Raw genomic sequence first — 21753 nt, forward strand, 5'->3', positions numbered from 1 at the left:
CTCCAGGTGATGGCGGTGGCGCCGTCCGTGTGAGGGGGCAAACCCCGGAGACGCGTGCCGCCTCTTCGGACATGCCAGCACACCATCCCGCATGTATGAGGGCCCGGTGCGACGCTCGGGTGGCATTGCTACCCCCCCACGGCCCCCGTCCCACCTAACCCTGTAGCGTTTGACCACGGGATCTAGCCCTTTGACTTTGCACGGACGGGTTTTGACTAGTGGAACTATCCACCCGGTCGTGTTAGGTCAGCCCATACGAACACTTTAGAGCAACATCCGGGCCAAACCCACAGTAAGATCCCCTCCCTGTAGACCCGACGCGTCCGTTTCCCCCCTCCAGGTGCCGGCGGCGGCGCCGTCCGTGTAAGGGGGCACACCCCGGAGACGTGTGCCGCCTCTTCGGACATGCCAGCACACCATCCCGCATGTATGAGGTCCCGGTGCGACGCTCGGGTGGCATTGCTACCCCCCCCACGGCCCCCGTCCTGCCAAACCCTGTAGCGTTTGACCACGGGATCTAGCCTTTGACTTTGCACGGACGGGTTTTGACCAGTGGAACTATCGACCCGGTCGTGTTAGGTCAGCCTATACGAACACTTTAGAGCAACATCCGGGCCAAACCCACTGTAAGATCCCCTCCATGTAGACGCGACGCGTCCGTTTCCCCCCTCCAAGTGGTGGCGGCGGTGCCGTCCGTGTGAGGGGGCACACCCCGGAGACGCGTGCCGCCTCTTCGGACATGCCAGCACACCACCCCGCATGTATGGGGGCCCGGTGCGACGCTCGGGTGGCATTGCTACCCCCCCCCACGGCCCCCGTCCCGCCTAACCCTGTAGCGTTTGACCACGGGATCTAGCCCTTTGACTTTGCACGGACGGGTTTTGACCAGTGGAACTATCCACCCGGTCGTGTTCGGTCAGCCCATAGGAACACTTTAGAGCAACATCCGGGCCAAACCCACAGTAAGATCCCCTCACTGTAGACCCGACGCGTCCGTTTCCCCCCTCCAGGTGCCGGCGGTGGCGCCGTCCGTGTGAGGGGGCACACCCCGGAGACGCGTGCCGCCTCTTCGGACATGCCAGCACACCATCCCGCATGTATGAGGGCCCGGTGCGACGCTCGGGTGGCATTGATACCCCCCCCCCCACACGGCCCCCTTCCCGCCTAACCCTGTAGCGTTTGACCACGGGATCTAGCCCTTTGACTTTGCACGGACGGGTTTTGACCAGTGGAACTATCCACCCGGTCGTGTTAGGTCAGCCCATACAAACACTTTAGAGCAACATCCGAGCCGTCCGTGTGAGGGGGCACACCCCGGAGACGCGTGCCGCCTCTTCGGACATGCCTGCACACCACCCCGCATGTATGAGGGCCCGGTGCGACGCTCGGGTGGCATTGCTACCCCCCACGGCCCCCGTCCCGCCTAACCCTGTAGCGTTTGACCACGGGATCTAGCCCTTTGACTTTGCACGGACGCGTTTTGACCAGTGGAACTATCCACCCGGTCGTGTTAGGTCAGCCCATACGAACACTTTAGAGCAACATCCGGGCCAAACCCACAGTAAGTTCCCCTCCCTGTAGACCCGACGCGTCCGTTTCCCCCCTTCAGGTCCCGGCGGCGGCGCCGTCCGTGTGAGGGGGCACACCCCGGAGACGCGTGCCGCCTCTTCGGACATGCTAGCACACCACCCCACATGTATGAGGGCCCGGTGTGATGCTCGGGTGGCATTGCTACCCCCCCACGGCCCCCGTCCCGCCTAACCCTGTAGCGTTTGACCACGGGATCTAGCCCTTTGACTTTGCACGCACACGTTTTAACCAGTGGAACTATCCACCCGGTCGTGTTAGGTCAGCCCATACGAACACTTTAGAGCAATATCCAGGCCAAACCCACATTAAGATCCCCTCCCTGTAGACCCGACGCGTCCGTTTCCCCCCTTCAGGTGCCGGCGGCGGCGCCGTCCGTGTGAGGGGGCACACCCCGGAGATGCGTGCCGCCTCTTCGGACATGCCAGCACACCATCCCGCATGTATGAGGGCTCGGTGCGACGCTCGGGTGGCATTGCTACCCCCCCCCCCCCCCACGGCCCCCGTCCCGCCTAACCCTGTAGCGTTTGACCACGGGATCTAGCCCTTTGACTTTGCACGGACGGGTTTTGACCAGTGGAACTATCGACCCGGTCGTGTTAGGTCAGCCTATACGAACACTTTACAGCAACACCCAGGCCAAACCCACAATAAGATCCCCTCCCTGTAGACCCGACGCGTCCGTTTCCCCGCTTCAGGTGCCGGCGGCGGCGCCGTCCGTGTGAGGGGGCACACCCCGGAGATGCGTGCCGCCTCTTCAGACATGCCAGCACAACATCCCGCATGTATGAGGGCCCGGTGCGACGCTCGGGTGGCATTGCTACCCCCCCCCCCCCCCACGGATCCCGTCCCGCCTAACCCTGTAGCGTTTGACCACGGGATCTAGCCCTTTGACTTTGCACGGACGGGTTTTGACCAGTGGAACTATCCACCCGGTCGTGTTAGGTCAGCCAATACGAACACTTTAGAGCAACATCCGGGCCAAACCCACAGTAAGATCCCCTCCCTGTAGACCCGACGCGTCCGTTTCCCCCCTCCAGGTGTCGGCGGCGGCGCCGTCCGTGTGAGGGGGCACACCCCGGAGACGCGTGCCGCCTCTTCGGACATGCCAGCACACCATCCCGCATGTATGAGGGCCCGGTGCGATGCTCGGGTGGCATTGCTACCCCGCCCCCCCACGGCCCCCGTCCCGCCTAACCTTGTAGCGTTTGACCACGGGATCTAGCCCTTTGACTTTGCACGGACGGGTTTTGACCAGTGGAACTATCGACCCGGTCGTGTTAGGTCAGCCTATACGAACCTTTAGAGCAACATCCGGGCCAAACCCACAGTAAGACCCCCTCCGTGTAGACCCGACGCGTCCGTTTCCCCCTCCAGGTGCCGGCGTCGGCGCCGTCCGTGTGAGGGGGCACACCCCGGAGACGCGTGCCGCCTCTTCGGACATGCCAGCACTCCACCCCGCATGTATGAGGGCCCGGTGCGACGCTCGGGTGGCATTGCTACCCCCCCCATGGCCCCCGTCCCGCCTAACCCTGTAGCGTTTGACCACGGGATCCAGCCCTTTGACTTTGCACGGACGGGTTTTGACCAGTGGAACTATCGACCCGGTCGTGTTAGGTCAGCCTATACGAACACTTTAGAGCAACATCCGGGCCAAACCCACAGTAAGATCCCCTCCCTATAGACCCGACGCATCCGTTTCCCCCCTCCAGGTGCCGGCGGCGGCGCCGTCCGTGTGAGGGGGCACACCCCAGAGACGCGTGCCGCCTCTTCAGACATGCCAGCACACCACCCCGCATGTATGAGGGCCCGGTGCGACGCTCGGGTGGCATTGCTACCCCCCAACGGCCCCCGTCCCGCCTAACCCTGTAGCGTTTGACCACGGGATCTACCCCTTTGACTTTGCACGGACGGGTTTTGACCAGTGGAACTATCGACCCGGTCGTCTTAGGTCAGCCCATACGAACACTTTAGAGCAACATCCGGGCCAAACCCACAGTAAGATCCCCTCCGTGTAGACCCGACAAGTCCGTTTCCCCCTCTAGGTGCCGGCGTCGGCGCCGTCCGTGTGAGGGGGCACACCCCGGAGACGCGTGCCGCCTCTTCGGACATGGCAGCACACCACCCCACATGTATGAGGGCCCGGTGCGACGCTCGGGTGGCATTGCTACCCCCCCCCCCCACGGCCCCCGTCCCGCCTAACCCTGTAGCGTTTGACCACGGGATCTAGCCCTTTGACTTTGCACGGACACGTTTTAACCAGTGGAACTATCCACCCGGTCGTGTTAGGTCCGCCAATACGAACACTTTAGAGCAACATCCAGGCCAAACCCACAGTAAGATCCCCTCCCTGTAGACCCGACGCGTCCGTTTCCCCCCTTCAGGTGCCGGCGGCGGCGCCGTCCGTGTGAGGGGGAACACCCCGGAGATGCGTGCCGCCTCTTCGGACATGCCAGCACACCATCCCGCATGTATGAGGGCCCGGTGCGACGCTCGGGTGGCATTGCTACCCCCCCCCCCCCCCACGGCCCCCGTCCCGCCTAACCCTGTAGCGTTTGACCACGGGATCTAGCCCTTTGACTTTGCACGGACGGGTTTTGAACAGTGGAACTATCGACCCGGTCGTGTTAGGTCAGCCCATACGAACACTTTAGAGCAACATCCGGGCCAAACCCACAGTAAGATCCCCTCCTTGTAGACCCGACGCGTCCGTTTTCCCCCTCCAGGTGCTGGCGTCGGCGCCGTCCGTGTGAGGGGGCACACCCCGGAGACGCGTGCCGCCTCTTCGGACATGCCAGCACACCACCCCGCATGTATGAGGGCCCGGTGCGACGCTCGGGTGGCATTGCTACCCCCCCCCCCCCCCCACGGCCCCCGTCCCGCCTAACCCTGTAGCGTTTGACCACGGGATCTAGCCCTTTGACTTTGCACGGACATGTTTTAACCAGTGGAACTATCCAAACGGTCGTGTTAGGTCAGCCCATACGAACACATTAGAGCAACATCCAGGCCAAACCCACAGTAAGATCCCCTCCCTGTAGACCCGATGCGTCCGTTTCCCCCCTTCAGGTGCCGGCGGCGGCGCCGTCCGTGTGAGGGGGCACACCCCAGAGATGCGTGCCGCCTCTTCGGACATGCCAGCACACCATCCCGCATGTATGAGGGCCCGGTGCAACGCTCGGGTGGCATTGCTACCCCCCCCCACCCACGGCCCCCGTCCCGCCTAACCCTGTAGCGTTTGACCACGGGATCTAGCCCTTTGACTTTGCACGGACGGGTTTTGACCAGTGGAACGATCCACCCGGTCGTGTTAGGTCAGCCCATACGAACACTTTAGAGCAACATCCGGGCCAAACCCACAGTAAGATCCCCTCCCTGTAGACCCGACGCGTCCGTTTCCCCCCTCCAGGTGCCGGCGGCGGCGCCGTCCGTGTGAGTGGGCACACCCCGGAGACGCGTGCCGCCTCTTCGGACATGCCAGCACACCATCCCGCATGTATGAGGGCCCGGTGCGATGCTCGGGTGGCATTGCTACCCCCCCCCCCCCACGGCCCCGTCCCGCCTAACCTTGTAGCGTTTGACCACGGGATCTAGCCCTTTGACTTTGCACGGACGGGTTTTGACCAGTGGAACTATCGACCCGGTCGTGTTAGGTCAGCCTATACGAACCTTTAGAGCAACATCCGGGCCAAACCCACAGTAAGACCCCCTCCGTGTAGACCCGACGCGTCCGTTTCCCCCTCCAGGTGCCGGCGTCGGCACCGTCCGTGTGAGGGGGCACACCCCGGAGACGCGTGCCGCCTCTTCGGACATGCCAGCACTCCACCCCGCATGTATGAGGGCCCGGTGCGACGCTCGGGTGGCATTGCTACCCCCCCCATGGCCCCCGTCCCGCCTAACCCTGTAGCGTTTGACCACGGGATCTAGCCCTTTGACTTTGCACGGACACGTTTTAACCAGTGGAACTATCCACCCGGTCGTGTTAGGTCAGCCCATACGAACACTTTAGAGCAACATCCAGGCCAAACCCACAGTAAGATCCCCTCCCTGCAGACCCGACGCGTCCGCTTCCCCCCTTCAGGTGCCGGCGACGGCGCCGTCCGTGTGAGGGGGCACACCCCGGAGATGCGTGCCGCCTCTTCGGACATGCCAGCACACCATCCCGCATGTATGAGGGCCCGGTGCGATGCTCGGGTGGCATTGCTACCCCCCCACGGCCCCCGTCCCACCTAACCCTGTAGCGTTTGACCACGGGATCTAGCCCTTTGACTTTGCATGGACGGGTTTTGACCAGTGGAACTATCCACCCGGTCGTGTTAGGTCAGCCCATACGAACACTTTAGAGCAACATCCGGGCCAAACCCACAGTAAGATCCCCTCCCTGTAGACCCGACGCGTCCGTTTCCCCCCTCCAGGTGCCGGCGGCGGCGCCGTCCGTGTGAGTGGGCACACCCCGGAGACGCGTGCCGCCTCTTCGGACATGCCAGCACACCACCCCGCATGTATGAGGGCCCGGTGCGACGCTCGGGTGGCATTGCTACCCCCCCCCCCCCCCCACGGCCCCCGTCCCGCCTAACCGTGTAGCGTTTGACCATGGGATCTAGCCCTTTGACTTTGCACGGACGCGTTTTGACCAGTGGAACTATCCACCCGGTCGTGTTAGGTCAGCCCATACGAACACTTTAGAGCAACATCCGGGCCAAACCCACAGTAATATCCCCTCCCTGTAGACCCGACGCGTCCGTTTCCCCCCTTCAGGTGCCGGCGGCGGCGCCGTCCGTGTGAGGGGGCACACCCCGGAGACGCGTGCCGCCTCTTCGGACATGCCTGCACACCACCCCGCATGTATGAGGGCCCGGTGTGACGCTCGGGTGGCATTGCTACCCCCCAACGGCCCCCGTCCCGCCTAACCCTGTAGCGTTTAACCAAGGGATCTAGCCCTTTGACTTTGCACGGAGGGTTTTGACCAGTGGAACTATCGACCCGGTCGTGTTAGGTCAGCCCATACGAACACTTTAGAGAAACATCCGGGCCAAACCCACAGTAAGATCCCCTCCGTGTAGACCCGACTTGTCCGTTTCCCCCTCCAGGTGCCGGCGTCGGCGCCGTCCGTGTGCGGGGGCACACCCCGGAGACGCGTGCCGCCTCTTCGGACATGCCAGCACACCACCCCGCATGTATGAGGGCCCGGTGCGACGCTCGGGTGGCATTGCTACCCCCCCCCCCCCACGGCCCCCGTCCCGCCTAACCCTGTAGCGTTTGACCACGGGATCTAGCCCTTGGACTTTGCACGGACACGTTTTAACCAGTGGAACTATCCACCCGGTCGTGTTAGGTCAGCCCATACGAACACTTTAGAGCAATATCCAGGCCAAACCCACATTAAGATCCCCTCCCTGTAGACCCGACGCGTCCGTTTCCCCCCTTCAGGTGCCGGCGGCGGCGCCGTCCGTGTGAGGGGGCACACCCCGGAGACCCGTGCCGCCTCTTCGGACATGCCAGCACACCACCCCGCATGTATGAGGGCCCGGTGCGACGCTCGGGTGGCATTGCTACCCCCCCCACGGCCCCCGTCCCGCCTAACCCTGTAGCGTTTGACCACGGGATCTAGGCCTTTGACTTTGCACGGACATGTTTTAACCAGTGGAACTATCCAAACGGTCGTGTTAGGTCAGCCCATACGAACACATTAGAGCAACATCCAGGCCAAACCCACAGTAAGATCCCCTCCCTGTAGACCCGATGCGTCCGTTTCCCCCCTTCAGGTGCCGGCGGCGGCGCCGTCCGTGTGAGGGGGCACACCCCGGAGATGCGTGCCGCCTCTTCGGACATGCCAGCACACCATCCCGCATGTATGAGGGCCCGGTGCAACGCTCGGGTGGCATTGCTACCCCCCCCCCCACGGCCCCCGTCCCGCCTAACCCTGTAGCGTTTGACCACGGGATCTAGCCCTTTGACTTTGCACGGACGGGTTTTGACCAGTGGAACGATCCACCCGGTCGTGTTAGGTCAGCCCATACGAACACTTTAGAGCAACATCCGGGCCAAACCCACAGTAAGATCCCCTCCCTGTAGACCCGACGCGTCCGTTTCCCCCCTCCAGGTGCCGACGGCGGCGCCGTCCGTGTGAGTGGGCACACCCCGGAGACGCGTGCCGCCTCTTCGGACATGCCAGCACACCATCCCGCATGTATGAGGGCCCGGTGCGATGCTCGGGTGGCATTGCTACCCCCCCCCCCCCCCCACGGCCCCGTCCCGCCTAACCTTGTAGCGTTTGACCACGGGATCTAGCCCTTTGACTTTGCACGGACGGGTTTTGACCAGTGGAACTATCGACCCGGTCGTGTTAGGTCAGCCTATTCGAACCTTTAGAGCAACATCCGGGCCAAACCCACAGTAAGACCCCCTCCGTGTAGACCCGACGCGTCCGTTTCCCCCTCCAGGTGCCGGCGTCGGCACCGTCCGTGTGAGGGGGCACACCCCGGAGACGCGTGCCGCCTCTTCGGACATGCCAGCACTCCACCCCGCATGTATGAGGGCCCGGTGCGACGCTCGGGTGGCATTGCTACCCCCCCCCATGGCCCCCGTCCCGCCTAACCCTGTAGCGTTTGACCACGGGATCTAGCCCTTTGACTTTGCACGGACACGTTTTAACCAGTGGAACTATCCACCCGGTCGTGTTAGGTCAGCCCATACGAACACTTTAGAGCAACATCCAGGCCAAACCCACAGTAAGATCCCCTCCCTGCAGACCCGACGCGTCCGTTTCCCCCCTTCAGGTGCCGGCGACGGCGCCGTCCGTGTGAGGGGGCACACCCCGGAGATGCGTGCCGCCTCTTCGGACATGCCAGCACACCATCCCGCATGTATGAGGGCCCGGTGCGATGCTCGGGTGGCATTGCTACCCCCCCACGGCCCCCGTCCCACCTAACCCTGTAGCGTTTGACCACGGGATCTAGCCCTTTGACTTTGCATGGACGGGTTTTGACCAGTGGAACTATCCACCCGGTCGTGTTAGGTCAGCCCATACGAACACTTTAGAGCAACATCCGGGCCAAACCCACAGTAAGATCCCCTCCCTGTAGACCCGACGCGTCCGTTTCCCCCCTCCAGGTGCCGGCGGCGGCGCCGTCCGTGTGAGTGGGCACACCCCGGAGACGCGTGCCGCCTCTTCGGACATGCCAGCACTCCACCCCACATGTATGAGGGCCCGGTGCGACGCTCTGGTGGCATTGCTACCCCCCAACGGCCCCCGTCCCGCCTAACCCTGTAGCGTTTGACCACGGGATCTAGCCCTTTGACTTTGCACGGACGGGTTTTGACCAGTGGAACTATAGACCCGGTCGTGTTAGGTCAGCCCATATGAACACATTAGAGCAACATCCGGGCCAAATCCACAGTAAGATCCCCTCCGTGTAGACCCGACCTGTCCGTTTCCCCCTCCAGGTGCCGGCGTCGGCGCCGTTCGTGTGAGGGGGCACACCCCGGAGACGCGTGCCGCCTCTTCGGACATGCCAGCACACCACCCCGCATGTATGAGGGCCCGGTGCGACGCTCGGGTGGCATTGCTACCCCCCCCCCCCACGGCCCCCGTCCCGCCTAACCGTGTAGCGTTTGACCATGGGATCTAGCCCTTTGACTTTGCACGGACGCGTTTTGACCAGTGGAACTATCCACCCGGTCGTGTTAGGTCAGCCCATACGAACACTTTAGAGCAACATCCGGGCCAAACCCACAGTAATATCCCCTCCCTGTAGACCCGACGCGTCCGTTTCCCCCCTTCAGGTGCCGGCGGCGGCGCCGTCCGTGTGAGGGGGCACACCCCGGAGACGCGTGCCGTCTCTTCGGACATGCCTGCACACCACCCCGCATGTATGAGGGCCCGGTGTGACGCTCGGGTGGCATTGCTACCCCCCAACGGCCCCCGTCCCGCCTAACCCTGTAGCGTTTAACCAAGGGATCTAGCCCTTTGACTTTGCACGGAGGGTTTTGACCAGTGGAACTATCGACCCGGTCGTGTTAGGTCAGCCCATACGAACACTTTAGAGAAACATCCGGGCCAAACCCACAGTAAGATCCCCTCCGTGTAGACCCGACTTGTCCGTTTCCCCCTCCAGGTGCCGGCGTCGGCGCCGTCCGTGTGCGGGGGCACACCCCGGAGACGCGTGCCGCCTCTTCGGACATGCCAGCACACCACCCCGCATGTATGAGGGCCCGGTGCGATGCTCGGGTGGCATTGCTACCCCCCCCCCCACGGCCCCCGTCCCGCCTAACCCTGTAGCGTTTGACCACGGGATCTAGCCCTTGGACTTTGCACGGACACGTTTTAACCAGTGGAACTATCCACCCGGTCGTGTTAGGTCAGCCCATACGAACACTTTAGAGCAATATCCAGGCCAAACCCACATTAAGATCCCCTCCCTGTAGACCCGACGCGTCCGTTTCCCCCCTTCAGGTGCCGGCGGCGGCGCCGTCCGTGTGAGGGGGCACACCCCGGAGATGCGTGCCGCCTCTTCGGACATGCCAGCACACCATCCCGCATGTATGAGGGCCCGGTGCGACGCTCGGGTGGCATTGCTACCCCCCCCCACGGCCCCCGTCACGCCTAACCCTGTAGCGTTTGACCACGGGATCTAGCCCTTTGACTTTGCACGGACGGGTTTTGACCAGTGGAACTATCGACCCGGTCGTGTTAGGTCAGCCCATACGAACACTTTAGAGCAACATCCGGGCCAAACCCACAGTAAGATCCCCTCCGTGTAGACCCGACAAGTCCGTTTCCCCCTCTAGGTGCCGGCGTCGGCGCCGTCCGTGTGAGGGGGCACACCCCGGAGACGCGTGCCGCCTCTTCGGACATGGCAGCACACCACCCCACAAGTATGAGGGCCCGGTGCGACGCTCGGGTGGCATTGCTACCCCCCCCCCCACGGCCCCCGTCCCGCCTAACCCTGTAGTGTTTGACCACGGGATCTAGCCCTTTGACTTTGCACGAACACGTTTTAACCAGTGGAACTATCCACCCGGTCGTGTTAGGTCCGCCCATACGAACACTTTAGAGCAACATCCAGGCCAAACCCACAGTAAGATCCCCTCCCTGTAGACCCGACGCGTCCGTTTCCCCCTTCCGGTGCCGGCGGCGGCGCCGTCCGTGTGAGTGGGCACACCCCGGAGACGCGTGCCGCCTCTTCGGACATGCCAGCACACCATCCCGCATGTATGAGGGCCCGGTGCGATGCTCGGGTGGCATTGCTACCCCCCCCACGGCCCCGTCCCGCCTAACCTTGTAGCGTTTGACCACGGGATCGAGCCCTTTGACTTTGCACGGACGGGTTTTGACCAGTGGAACTATCCACCCGGTCGTGTTAGGTCAGCCCATACGAACACTTTAGAGCAACATACGGGCCAAACCCACAGTAAGATCCCCTCCCTATAGACCCGACGCGTCCGTTTCCCCCCTCCAGGTGCCGGCGGCGGCGCCGTCCGTGTGAGGGGGCACACCCCGGAGACGCGTGCCGCCTCTTCGGACATGCCAGCACACCATCCCGCATGTATGAGGGCCCGGTGCGACGCTCGGGTGGCATTGATACCCCCCCCCCACGGCCCCCATCCCGCCTAACCCTGTAGCGTTTGACCACGGGATCTAGCCCTTTGACTTTGCACGGACGGGTTTTGACCAGTGGAACTATCCACCCGGTCGTGTTAGGTCAGCCCATACAAACACATTAGAGGAACATCCGAGCCAAACCCACAGTAAGATCCCCTCCCTGTAGACCCGACGCGTCCGTTTCCCCCCTTCAGGTGCCGGCGGCGGCGCCGTCCGTGTGAGGGGGCACACCCCGGAGACGCGTGCCGCCTCTTAGGACATGCCAGCACACCACCCCGCATGTATGACGGCCCGGTGCGATGCTCGGGTGGCATTGCTACCCCCCCCCCCACGGCCCCCGTCCCGCCTAACCCTGTAGCGTTTGACCACGGGATCTAGCACTTTGACTTTGCACGGACGGGTTTTGACTAGTGGAACTATCCACCCGGTCGTGTTAGGTCAGCCCATACGAACACTTTAGAGCAACATCCGGGCCAAACCCACAGTAAGATCCCCTCCCTTTAGACCCGACGCGTCCGTTTCCCCCCTCCAGGTGCCGGCGGCGGCGCCGTCCGTGTGAGGGGGCACACCCCGGAGACGCGTGCCGCCTTTTCGGACATGCCAGCACACCACCCCGCTTGTATGAGGGCCCGGTGCGACGCTTGGGTGGCATTGCTACCCCCCCCCCCCCACGGCCCCCGTCCCGCCTAACCCTGTAGCGTTTGACCACGGGATCTAGCCCTTTGACTTTGCACGGACGGGTTTTGACCAGTGGAACTATCGACCTGGTCGTGTTAGGTCAGCCTATACGAACACTTTAGAGCAACATCCGGGCCAAACCGACAGTAAGATCATCTCCCTGTAGACCCGACGTGTCCGTTTCCCCCCTTCAGGTGCCGGCGGCGGCGCCGTCCGTGTGAGGGGGCACACCCCGGAGACGCGTGCCGCCTCTTCGGACATGCCAGCACACCACCCCGCATGTATGAGGGCCCGGTGCGACGCTCGGGTGGCATTGCTACCCCCCCACGGCCCCCGTCCCGCCTAACCCTGTAGCGTTTGACCACGGGATCTAGCCCTTTGACTTTGCACGGACGGGTTTTGACCAGTGGAACTATCCACCCGGTCGTGTTAGGTCAGCCCATACGAACACTTTAGAGCAACATCCGGGCCAAACCCACAGTAAGATCCCCTCCCTGTAGACCCGACGCGTCCGTTTCCCCCCTCCAGGTGCCGGCGGTGGCGCCGTCCGTGTGAGGGGGCACCCCCCGGAGACGCGTGCCGCCTCTTCGGACATGCCAGCACACCATCCCGCATGTATGAGGGCCCGGTGCGACGCTCGGGTGGCATTGATACCCCCCCCCACGGCCCCCATCCCGCCTAACCTTGTAGCGTTTGACCACGGGATCTAGCCCTTTGACTTTGCACGGACGGGTTTTGACCAGTGGAACTATCCACCCGGTCATGGTAGGTCAGCCCATACAAACACTTTAGAGCAACATCCGAGCCAAACCCACAGTAAGATCCCCTCCCTGTAGACCCGACGCGTCCGTTTCCCCCCTTCAGGTGCCGGCGGCGGCGCCGTCCGTGTGAGGGGGCACACCCCGGAGACGCGTGCCGCCTCTTCGGACATACCAGCACACCACCCCGCATGTATGAGGGCCCGGTGCGACGCTCGGGTGGCATTGCTACCCCCCCACGGCCCCCGTCCTGCCTAACACTGTAGCGTTTGACCACGGGATCTAGCCCTTTGACTTTGCACGGACATGTTTTAACCAGTGGAACTATCCACCCGGTCGTGTTAGGTCAGCCCATACGAACACATTAGAGCAACATCCAGGCCAAACCCACAGTAAGATCCCCTCCCTGTAGACCCGATGCGTCCGTTTCCCCCCTTCAGGTGCCGGCGGCGGCGCCGTCCTTGTGAGGGGGCACACCCCGGAGATGCGTGCCGCCTCTTCGGACATGCCAGCACACCATCCTGCATGTATGAGGGCCCGGTGCGACGCTCGGGTGGCATTGCTACCCCCCGCCCCCACGGCCCCCGTCCCGCCTAACCCTGTAGCGTTTGACCACGGGATCTAGCCCTTTGACTTTGCACGGACGGGTTTTGACCAGTGGAACGATCCACCCGGTCGTGTTAGGTCAGCCCATACGAACACTTTAGAGCAACATCCGGGCCAAATCCACAGTAAGATCCCCTCCCTGTAGACCCAACGCGTCCGTTTCCCCCCTCCAGGTGCCGGCGACGGCGCCGTCCGTGTGAGTGGGCACACCCCGGAGACGCGTGCCGCCTCTTCGGACATGCCAGCACACCATCCCGCATGTATGAGGGCCCGGTGCGATGCTCGGGTGGCATTGCTACCCCCCCCCCCCCACGGCCCCCGTCCCGCCTAACCCTTTAGCGTTTGACCACGGGATCTAGCCCTTTGACTTTGCACGGACGGGTTTTGACCAGTGGAACTATCGACCCGGTCGTGTTAGGTCAGCATATACGAACACTTTAGAGCAACATCCGGGCCAAACCCACAGTAAGACCCCCTCCATGTAGACCCGACGCGTCCGTTTCCCCCTCCAAGTGCCGGCGTCGGCGCCGTCCGTGTGAGGGGGCACACCCCGGAGACGCGTGCCGCCTCTTCGGACATGCCAGCACTCCACCCCGCATGTATGAGGGCCCGGTGCGACGCTCGGGTGGCATTGCTACCCCCCCCCCCACGGCCCCCGTCCCGCCTAACCCTGTAGCGTTTGACCACGGGATCTAGCCCTTTGACTTTGCACGGGCACGTTTTAACCAGTGGAACTATCCACCCGGTCGTGTTAGGTCAGCCCATACGAACACTTTAGAGCAACATCCAGGCCAAACCCACAGTAAGATCCGCTCCCTGCAGACCCGACGCGTCCGTTTCCCCCCTTCAGGTGCCGGCGACGGCGCCGTCCGTGTGAGGGGGCACACCCCGGAGACGCGTGCCGCCTCTTCGGACATGCCAGCACACCATCCCGCATGTATGAGGGCCCGGTGCGACGCTCGGGTGGCATTGCTACCCCCCCCCCCCACGGCCCCCGTCCCACCTAACCCTGTAGCGTTTGACCACGGGATCTAGCCCTTTGACTTTGCACGGACGGGTTTTGACCAGTGGAACTATCAACCCGGTCGTGTTAGGTCAGCCCATACGAACACTTTAGAGCAACATCCGGGCCAAACCCACAGTAAGATCCCCTCCCTGTAGACCCGACGCGTCCGTTTCCCCCCTCCAGGTGCCGGCGGCGGCGCCGTCCGTGTAAGGGGGCACACCCCGGAGACGCGTGCCCTCTCTTCGGACATGCCAGCACACCAGCCCGCATGTATGAGGTCCCGGTGCGACGCTCGGGTGGCATTGCTACCCCCCCCCCCCACGGCCCCCGTCCCGCCTAACCCAGTAGCGTTTGACCACGGGATCTAGCCCTTTGACTTTGCACGGACGGGTTTTGACCAGTGGAACTATCGACCCGGTCGTGTTAGGTCAGCCTATACGAACACTTTAGAGCAACATCCGGGCCAAACCCACTGTAAGATCCCCTCCATGTAGACGCGACACGTCCGTTTCCCCCCTCCAAGTGCCGGCGGCGGCGCCGTCCGTGTGAGGGGGCACACCCCGGAGACGCGTGCCGCCACTTCGGACATGCCAGCACACCACCCCGCATGTATGAGGGCCCGGTGCGACGCTCGGGTGGCATTGCTACCCCCCCCCCCCCACGGCCCCCGTCCCGCCTAACCCTGTAGCGTTTGACCACGGGATCTAGCCCTTTGACTTTGCACGGGCACGTTTTAACCAGTGGAACTATCCACCCGGTCATGTTAGGTCAGCCCATACGAACACTTTAGAGCAACATCCAGGCCAAACCCACAGTAAGATCCCCTCCCTGTAGACCCGACGCGTCCGTTTCCCCCCTTCAGGTGCCGGCGACGGCGCCGTCCGTGTGAGGGGGCACACCCCGGAGACGCGTGCCGCCTCTTCGGACATGCCAGCACACCATCCCGCATGTATGAGGGCCCGGTGCGACGCTCGGGTGGCATTGCTACCCCCCCCCCCCACGGCCCCCGTCCCACCTAACCCTGTAGCGTTTGACCACGGGATCTAGCCCTTTGACTTTGCACGGACGGGTTTTGACCAGTGGAACTATCCACCCGGTCGTGTTAGGTCAGCCCATACGAACACTTTAGAGCAACATCCGGGCCAAACCCACAGTAAGATCCCCTCCCTGTAGACCCGACGCGTCCGTTTCCCCCCTCCAGGTGCCGGCGGCGGCGCCGTCCGTGTAAGGGGGCACACCCCGGAGACGCGTGCCCTCTCTTCGGACATGCCAGCACACCAGCCCGCATGTATGAGGTCCCGGTGCGACGCTCGGGTGGCATTGCTACCCCCCCCCACGGCCCCTGTCCCGCCTAACCCTGTAGCGTTTGACCACGGGATCTAGCCCTTTGACTTTGCACGGACGGGTTTTGACCAGTGGAACTATCGACCCGGTCGTGTTAGGTCAGCCTATACGAACACTTTAGAGCAACATCCGGGCCAAACCCACTGTAAGATCCCCTCCATGTAGACGCGACGCGTCCGTTTCCCCCCTCCAAGTGCGGGCGGCGGCGCCGTCCGTGTGAGGGGGCACACCCCGGAGACGCGTGCCGCCTCTTCGGACATGCCAGCACACCACCCCGCATGTATGAGGGCCCGGTGCGACGCTCGGGTGGCATTGGTACCCCCCCCACGGCCCCCGTCCCGCCTAACCCTGTAGCGTTTGACCACGGGATCTAGCCCTTTGACTTTGCACGGACGGGTTTTGGCCAGTGGAACTATCCACCCGGTCGTGTTAGGTCAGCCCATACGAACACTTTAGAGCAACTTCCGGGCCAAACCCACAGTAAGATCCCCTCCCTGTAGACCCGACGCGTCCGTTTCCCCCCTTCAGGTGCTGGCGGCGGCGCCGTCCGTGTGAGGGGGCACACCCCGGAGACGCGTGCCGCCTCTTCGGACATGCCAGCACACCACCCCGCATGTATGAGGGCCCGGTGCGACGCTCGGGTGGCATTGCTACCCCCCCCCCCCCCCACGGCCCCCGTCCCACCTAACCCTGTAGCGTTTGACCACGGGATCTAGCCCTTTGACTTTGCACGGACGGGTTTTGACTAGTGGAACTATCCACCCGGTCGTGTTAGGTCAGCCCATACGAACACTTTAGAGCAACAGCCGGGCCAAACCCACAGTAAGATCCCCTCCCTGTAGACCCGACGCGTCCGTTTCCCCCCTCCAGGTGCCGGCGGCGGCGCCGTCCGTGTAAGGGGGCACACCCCGAAGACGCGTGCCGCCTCTTCGGACATGCCAGCACACCATCCCGCATGTATGAGGGCCCGGTGCGACGCTCGGGTGGCATTGCTACCCCCCCCCCCACGGCCCCCGTCCCGCCTAACCCTGTAGCGTTTGACCACGGGATCTAGCCCTTTGACTTTGCACGGACGGGTTTTGACCAGTGGAACTATCGACCCGGTCGTGTTAGGTCAGCCTATACGAACACTTTAGAGCAACATCCGGGCCAAACCCACAGTAAGATCCCCTCCGTGTAGACGCGACGCGTCCGTTTCCCCCCTCCAAGTGCGGGCGGCGGCGCCGTCCGTGTGAGGGGGCACACCCCGGAGACGCGTGCCGCCTCTTCGGACATGCCAGCACACCACCCCGCATGTATGAGGGCCCGGTGCGACGCTTGGGTGGCATTGCTACCCCCCCCCCCCCCCACGGCCCCCGTCCCGCCTAACCCTGTAGCGTTTGACCACAGGATCTAGCCCTTTGACTTTGCACGGACGGGTTTTGGCCAGTGGAACTATCCACCCGGTCGTGTTAGGTCAGCCCATACGAACACTTTAGAGCAACATCCGGGCCAAACCCACAGTAAGATCCCCTCCCTGTAGACCCGACGCGTCCGTTTCCCCCCTTCAGGTGCCGGCGGCGGCGCCGTCCGTGTGAGGGGGCACACCCCGGAGACGCGTGCCGCCTCTTCGGACATGCCAGCACACCACCCCGCATGTATGAGGGCCCGGTGCGACGCTCGGGTGGCATTGCTACCCCCCCCCCCCCCCCCCCCCCGCCCACGGCCCCCGTCCCGCCTAACCCTGTAGCGTTTGACCACGGGATCTAGCCCTTTGACTTTGCACGGACGGGTTTTGACCAGTGGAACTATCGACCCGGTCATGTAAGGTCAGCCTATACGAACACTTTAGAGCAACATCCAGGCCAAACCCACAGTAAGATCCCCTCCCTGTAGACCCGACGTGTCCGTTTCCCCCCTTCAGGTGCCGGTGGCGGCGCCGTCCGTGTGAGGGGGCACACCCCGGAGACGCGTGCCGCCTCTTCGGACATGCCAGCACACCACCCCGCATGTATGAGGGCCCGGTGCGACGCTCGGGTGGCATTGCTACCCCCCAACGGCCCCCGTCCCGCCTAACCCTGTAGCGTTTGACCACGGGATCTAGCCCTTTGACTTTGCACGGACGGGTTTTGACCAGTGGAACTATAGACCCGGTCGTGTTAGGTCAGCCCATATGAACACATTAGAGCAACATCCAGGCCAAACCCACAGTAAGAAACCCTCCCTGTAGACCCGACCTGTCCGTTTCCCCCTCCAGGTGCCGGCGTCGGCGCCGTCCGTGTGAGGGGGCACACCCCGGAGACGCGTGCCGCCTCTTCGGACATGCCAGCACACCACCCCGCATGTATGAGGGCCCGGTGCGACGCTCGGGTGGCATTGCTACCCCCCCCCCCCCACGGCCCCCGTCCCGCCTAACCCTGTAGCGTTTGACCACGGGATCTAGCCCTTTGACTTTGCACGGACGCGTTTTGACCAGTGGAACTATCCACCCGGTCTTGTTAGGTCAGCCCATACGAACACTTTAGAGCAACATCCGGGCCAAACCCACAGTAAGATCCCCTCCCTGTAGACCCGACGCGTCCGTTTCCCCCCTCCAGGTGCCGGCGGCGGCGCCGTCCGTGTAAGGGGGCACACCCCGGAGACGCGTGCCCTCTCTTCGGACATGCCAGCACACCAGCCCGCATGTATGAGGTCCCGGTGCGACGCTCGGGTGGCATTGCTACCCCCCCCCCCCCCACGGCCCCCGTCCCGCCTAACCCTGTAGCGTTTGACCACGGGATCTAGCCCTTTGACTTTGCACGGACGGGTTTTGACCAGTGGAACTATCGACCCGGTCGTGTTAGGTCAGCCTATACGAACACTTTAGAGCAACATCCGGGCCAAACCCACTGTAAGATCCCCTCCATGTAGACGCGACGCGTCCGTTTCCCCCCTCCAAGTGCGGGCGGCGGCGCCGTCCGTGTGAGGGGGCACCCCCCGGAGACGCGTGCCGCCTCTTCGGACATGCCAGCACACCACCCCGCATGTATGAGGGCCCGGTGCGACGCTCGGGTGGCATTGGTACCCCCCCCCCCCACGGCCCCCGTCCCGCCTAACCCTGTAGCGTTTGACCACGGGATCTAGCCCTTTGACTTTGCACGGACGGGTTTTGGCCAGTGGAACTATCCACCCGGTCGTGTTAGGTCTGCCCATACGAACACTTTAGAGCAACATCCGGGCCAAACCCACAGTAAGATCCCCTCCCTGTAGACCCGACGCGTCCGTTTCCCCCCTTCAGGTGCTGGCGGCGGCGCCGTCCGTGTGAGGGGGCACACCCCGGAGACGCGTGCCGCCTCTTCGGACATGCCAGCACACCACCCCGCATGTATGAGGGCCCGGTGCGACGCTCGGGTGGCATTGCTACCCCCCCCCCCCCCACGGCCCCCGTCCCACCTAACCCTGTAGCGTTTGACCACGGGATCTAGCCCTTTGACTTTGCACGGACGGGTTTTGACTAGTGGAACTATCCACCCGGTCGTGTTAGGTCAGCCCATACGAACACTTTAGAGCAACAGCCGGGCCAAACCCACAGTAAGATCCCCTCCCTGTAGACCCGACGCGTCCGTTTCCCCCCTCCAGGTGCCGGCGGCGGCGCCGTCCGTGTAAGGGGGCACACCCCGAAGACGCGTGCCGCCTCTTCGGACATGCCAGCACACCATCCCGCATGTATGAGGGCCCGGTGCGACGCTCGGGTGGCATTGCTACCCCCCCCCCCCCACGGCCCCCGTCCCGCCTAACCCTGTAGCGTTTGACCACGGGATCTAGCCCTTTGACTTTGCACGGACGGGTTTTGACCAGTGGAACTATCGACCCGGTCGTGTTAGGTCAGCCTATACGAACACTTTAGAGCAACATCCGGGCCAAACCCACAGTAAGATCCCCTCCGTGTAGACGCGACGCGTCCGTTTCCCCCCTCCAAGTGCGGGCGGCGGCGCCGTCCGTGTGAGGGGGCACACCCCGGAGACGCGTGCCGCCTCTTCGGACATGCCAGCACACCACCCCGCATGTATGAGGGCCCGGTGCGACGCTTGGGTGGCATTGCTACCCCCCCCCCCCCACGGCCCCCGTCCCGCCTAACCCTGTAGCGTTTGACCACAGGATCTAGCCCTTTGACTTTGCACGGACGGGTTTTGGCCAGTGGAACTATCCACCCGGTCGTGTTAGGTCAGCCCATACGAACACTTTAGAGCAACATCCGGGCCAAACCCACAGTAAGATCCCCTCCCTGTAGACCCGACGCGTCCGTTTCCCCCCTTCAGGTGCCGGCGGCGGCGCCGTCCGTGTGAGGGGGCACACCCCGGAGACGCGTGCCGCCTCTTCGGACATGCCAGCACACCACCCCGCATGTATGAGGGCCCGGTGCGACGCTCGGGTGGCATTGCTACCCCCCCCCCCCCCGCCCACGGCCCCCGTCCCGCCTAACCCTGTAGCGTTTGACCACGGGATCTAGCCCTTTGACTTTGCACGGACGGGTTTTGACCAGTGGAACTATCGACCCGGTCATGTAAGGTCAGCCTATACGAACACTTTAGAGCAACATCCAGGCCAAACCCACAGTAAGATCCCCTCCCTGTAGACCCGACGTGTCCGTTTCCCCCCTTCAGGTGCCGGTGGCGGCGCCGTCCGTGTGAGGGGGCACACCCCGGAGACGCGTGCCGCCTCTTCGGACATGCCAGCACACCACCCCGCATGTATGAGGGCCCGGTGCGACGCTCGGGTGGCATTGCTACCCCCCAACGGCCCCCGTCCCGCCTAACCCTGTAGCGTTTGACCACGGGATCTAGCCCTTTGACTTTGCACGGACGGGTTTTGACCAGTGGAACTATAGACCCGGTCGTGTTAGGTCAGCCCATATGAACACATTAGAGCAACATCCAGGCCAAACCCACAGTAAGAAACCCTCCCTGTAGACCCGACCTGTCCGTTTCCCCCTCCAGGTGCCGGCGTCGGCGCCGTCCGTGTGAGGGGGCACACCCCGGAGACGCGTGCCGCCTCTTCGGACATGCCAGCACACCACCCCGCATGTATGAGGGCCCGGTGCGACGCTCGGGTGGCATTGCTACCCCCCCCACGGCCCCCGTCCCGCCTAACCCTGTAGCGTTTGACCACGGGATCTAGCCCTTTGACTTTGCACGGACGCGTTTTGACCAGTGGAACTATCCACCCGGTCTTGTTAGGTCAGCCCATACGAACACTTTAGAGCAACATCCGGGCCAAACCCACAGTAAGATCCCCTCCCTGTAGACCCGACGCGTCCGTTTCCCCCCTCCAGGTGCCGGCGGCGGCGCCGTCCGTGTAAGGGGGCACACCCCGGAGACGCGTGCCCTCTCTTCGGACATGCCAGCACACCAGCCCGCATGTATGAGGTCCCGGTGCGACGCTCGGGTGGCATTGCTACCCCCCCCCCCCCCCACGGCCCCCGTCCCGCCTAACCCTGTAGCGTTTGACCACGGGATCTAGCCCTTTGACTTTGCACGGACGGGTTTTGACCAGTGGAACTATCGACCCGGTCGTGTTAGGTCAGCCTATACGAACACTTTAGAGCAACATCCGGGCCAAACCCACTGTAAGATCCCCTCCATGTAGACGCGACGCGTCCGTTTCCCCCCTCCAAGTGCGGGCGGCGGCGCCGTCCGTGTGAGGGGGCACCCCCCGGAGACGCGTGCCGCCTCTTCGGACATGCCAGCACACCACCCCGCATGTATGAGGGCCCGGTGCGACGCTCGGGTGGCATTGGTACCCCCCCCCCCCACGGCCCCCGTCCCGCCTAACCCTGTAGCGTTTGACCACGGGATCTAGCCCTTTGACTTTGCACGGACGGGTTTTGGCCAGTGGAACTATCCACCCGGTCGTGTTAGGTCAGCCCATACGAACACTTTAGAGCAACATCCGGGCCAAACCCACAGTAAGATCCCCTCCCTGTAGACCCGACGCGTCCGTTTCCCCCCTTCAGGTGCTGGCGGCGGCGCCGTCCGTGTGAGGGGGCACACCCCGGAGACGCGTGCCGCCTCTTCGGACATGCCAGCACACCACCCCGCATGTATGAGGGCCCGGTGCGACGCTCGGGTGGCATTGCTACCCCCCCCCCCCCCACGGCCCCCGTCCCACCTAACCCTGTAGCGTTTGACCACGGGATCTAGCCCTTTGACTTT

Source organism: Triticum urartu, chromosome 7A (assembly GCF_056163025.1).
Source record: "Triticum urartu cultivar PI428250 chromosome 7A, HENAU_Tu73, whole genome shotgun sequence".
NCBI lineage: Eukaryota > Viridiplantae > Streptophyta > Magnoliopsida > Poales > Poaceae > Triticum > Triticum urartu.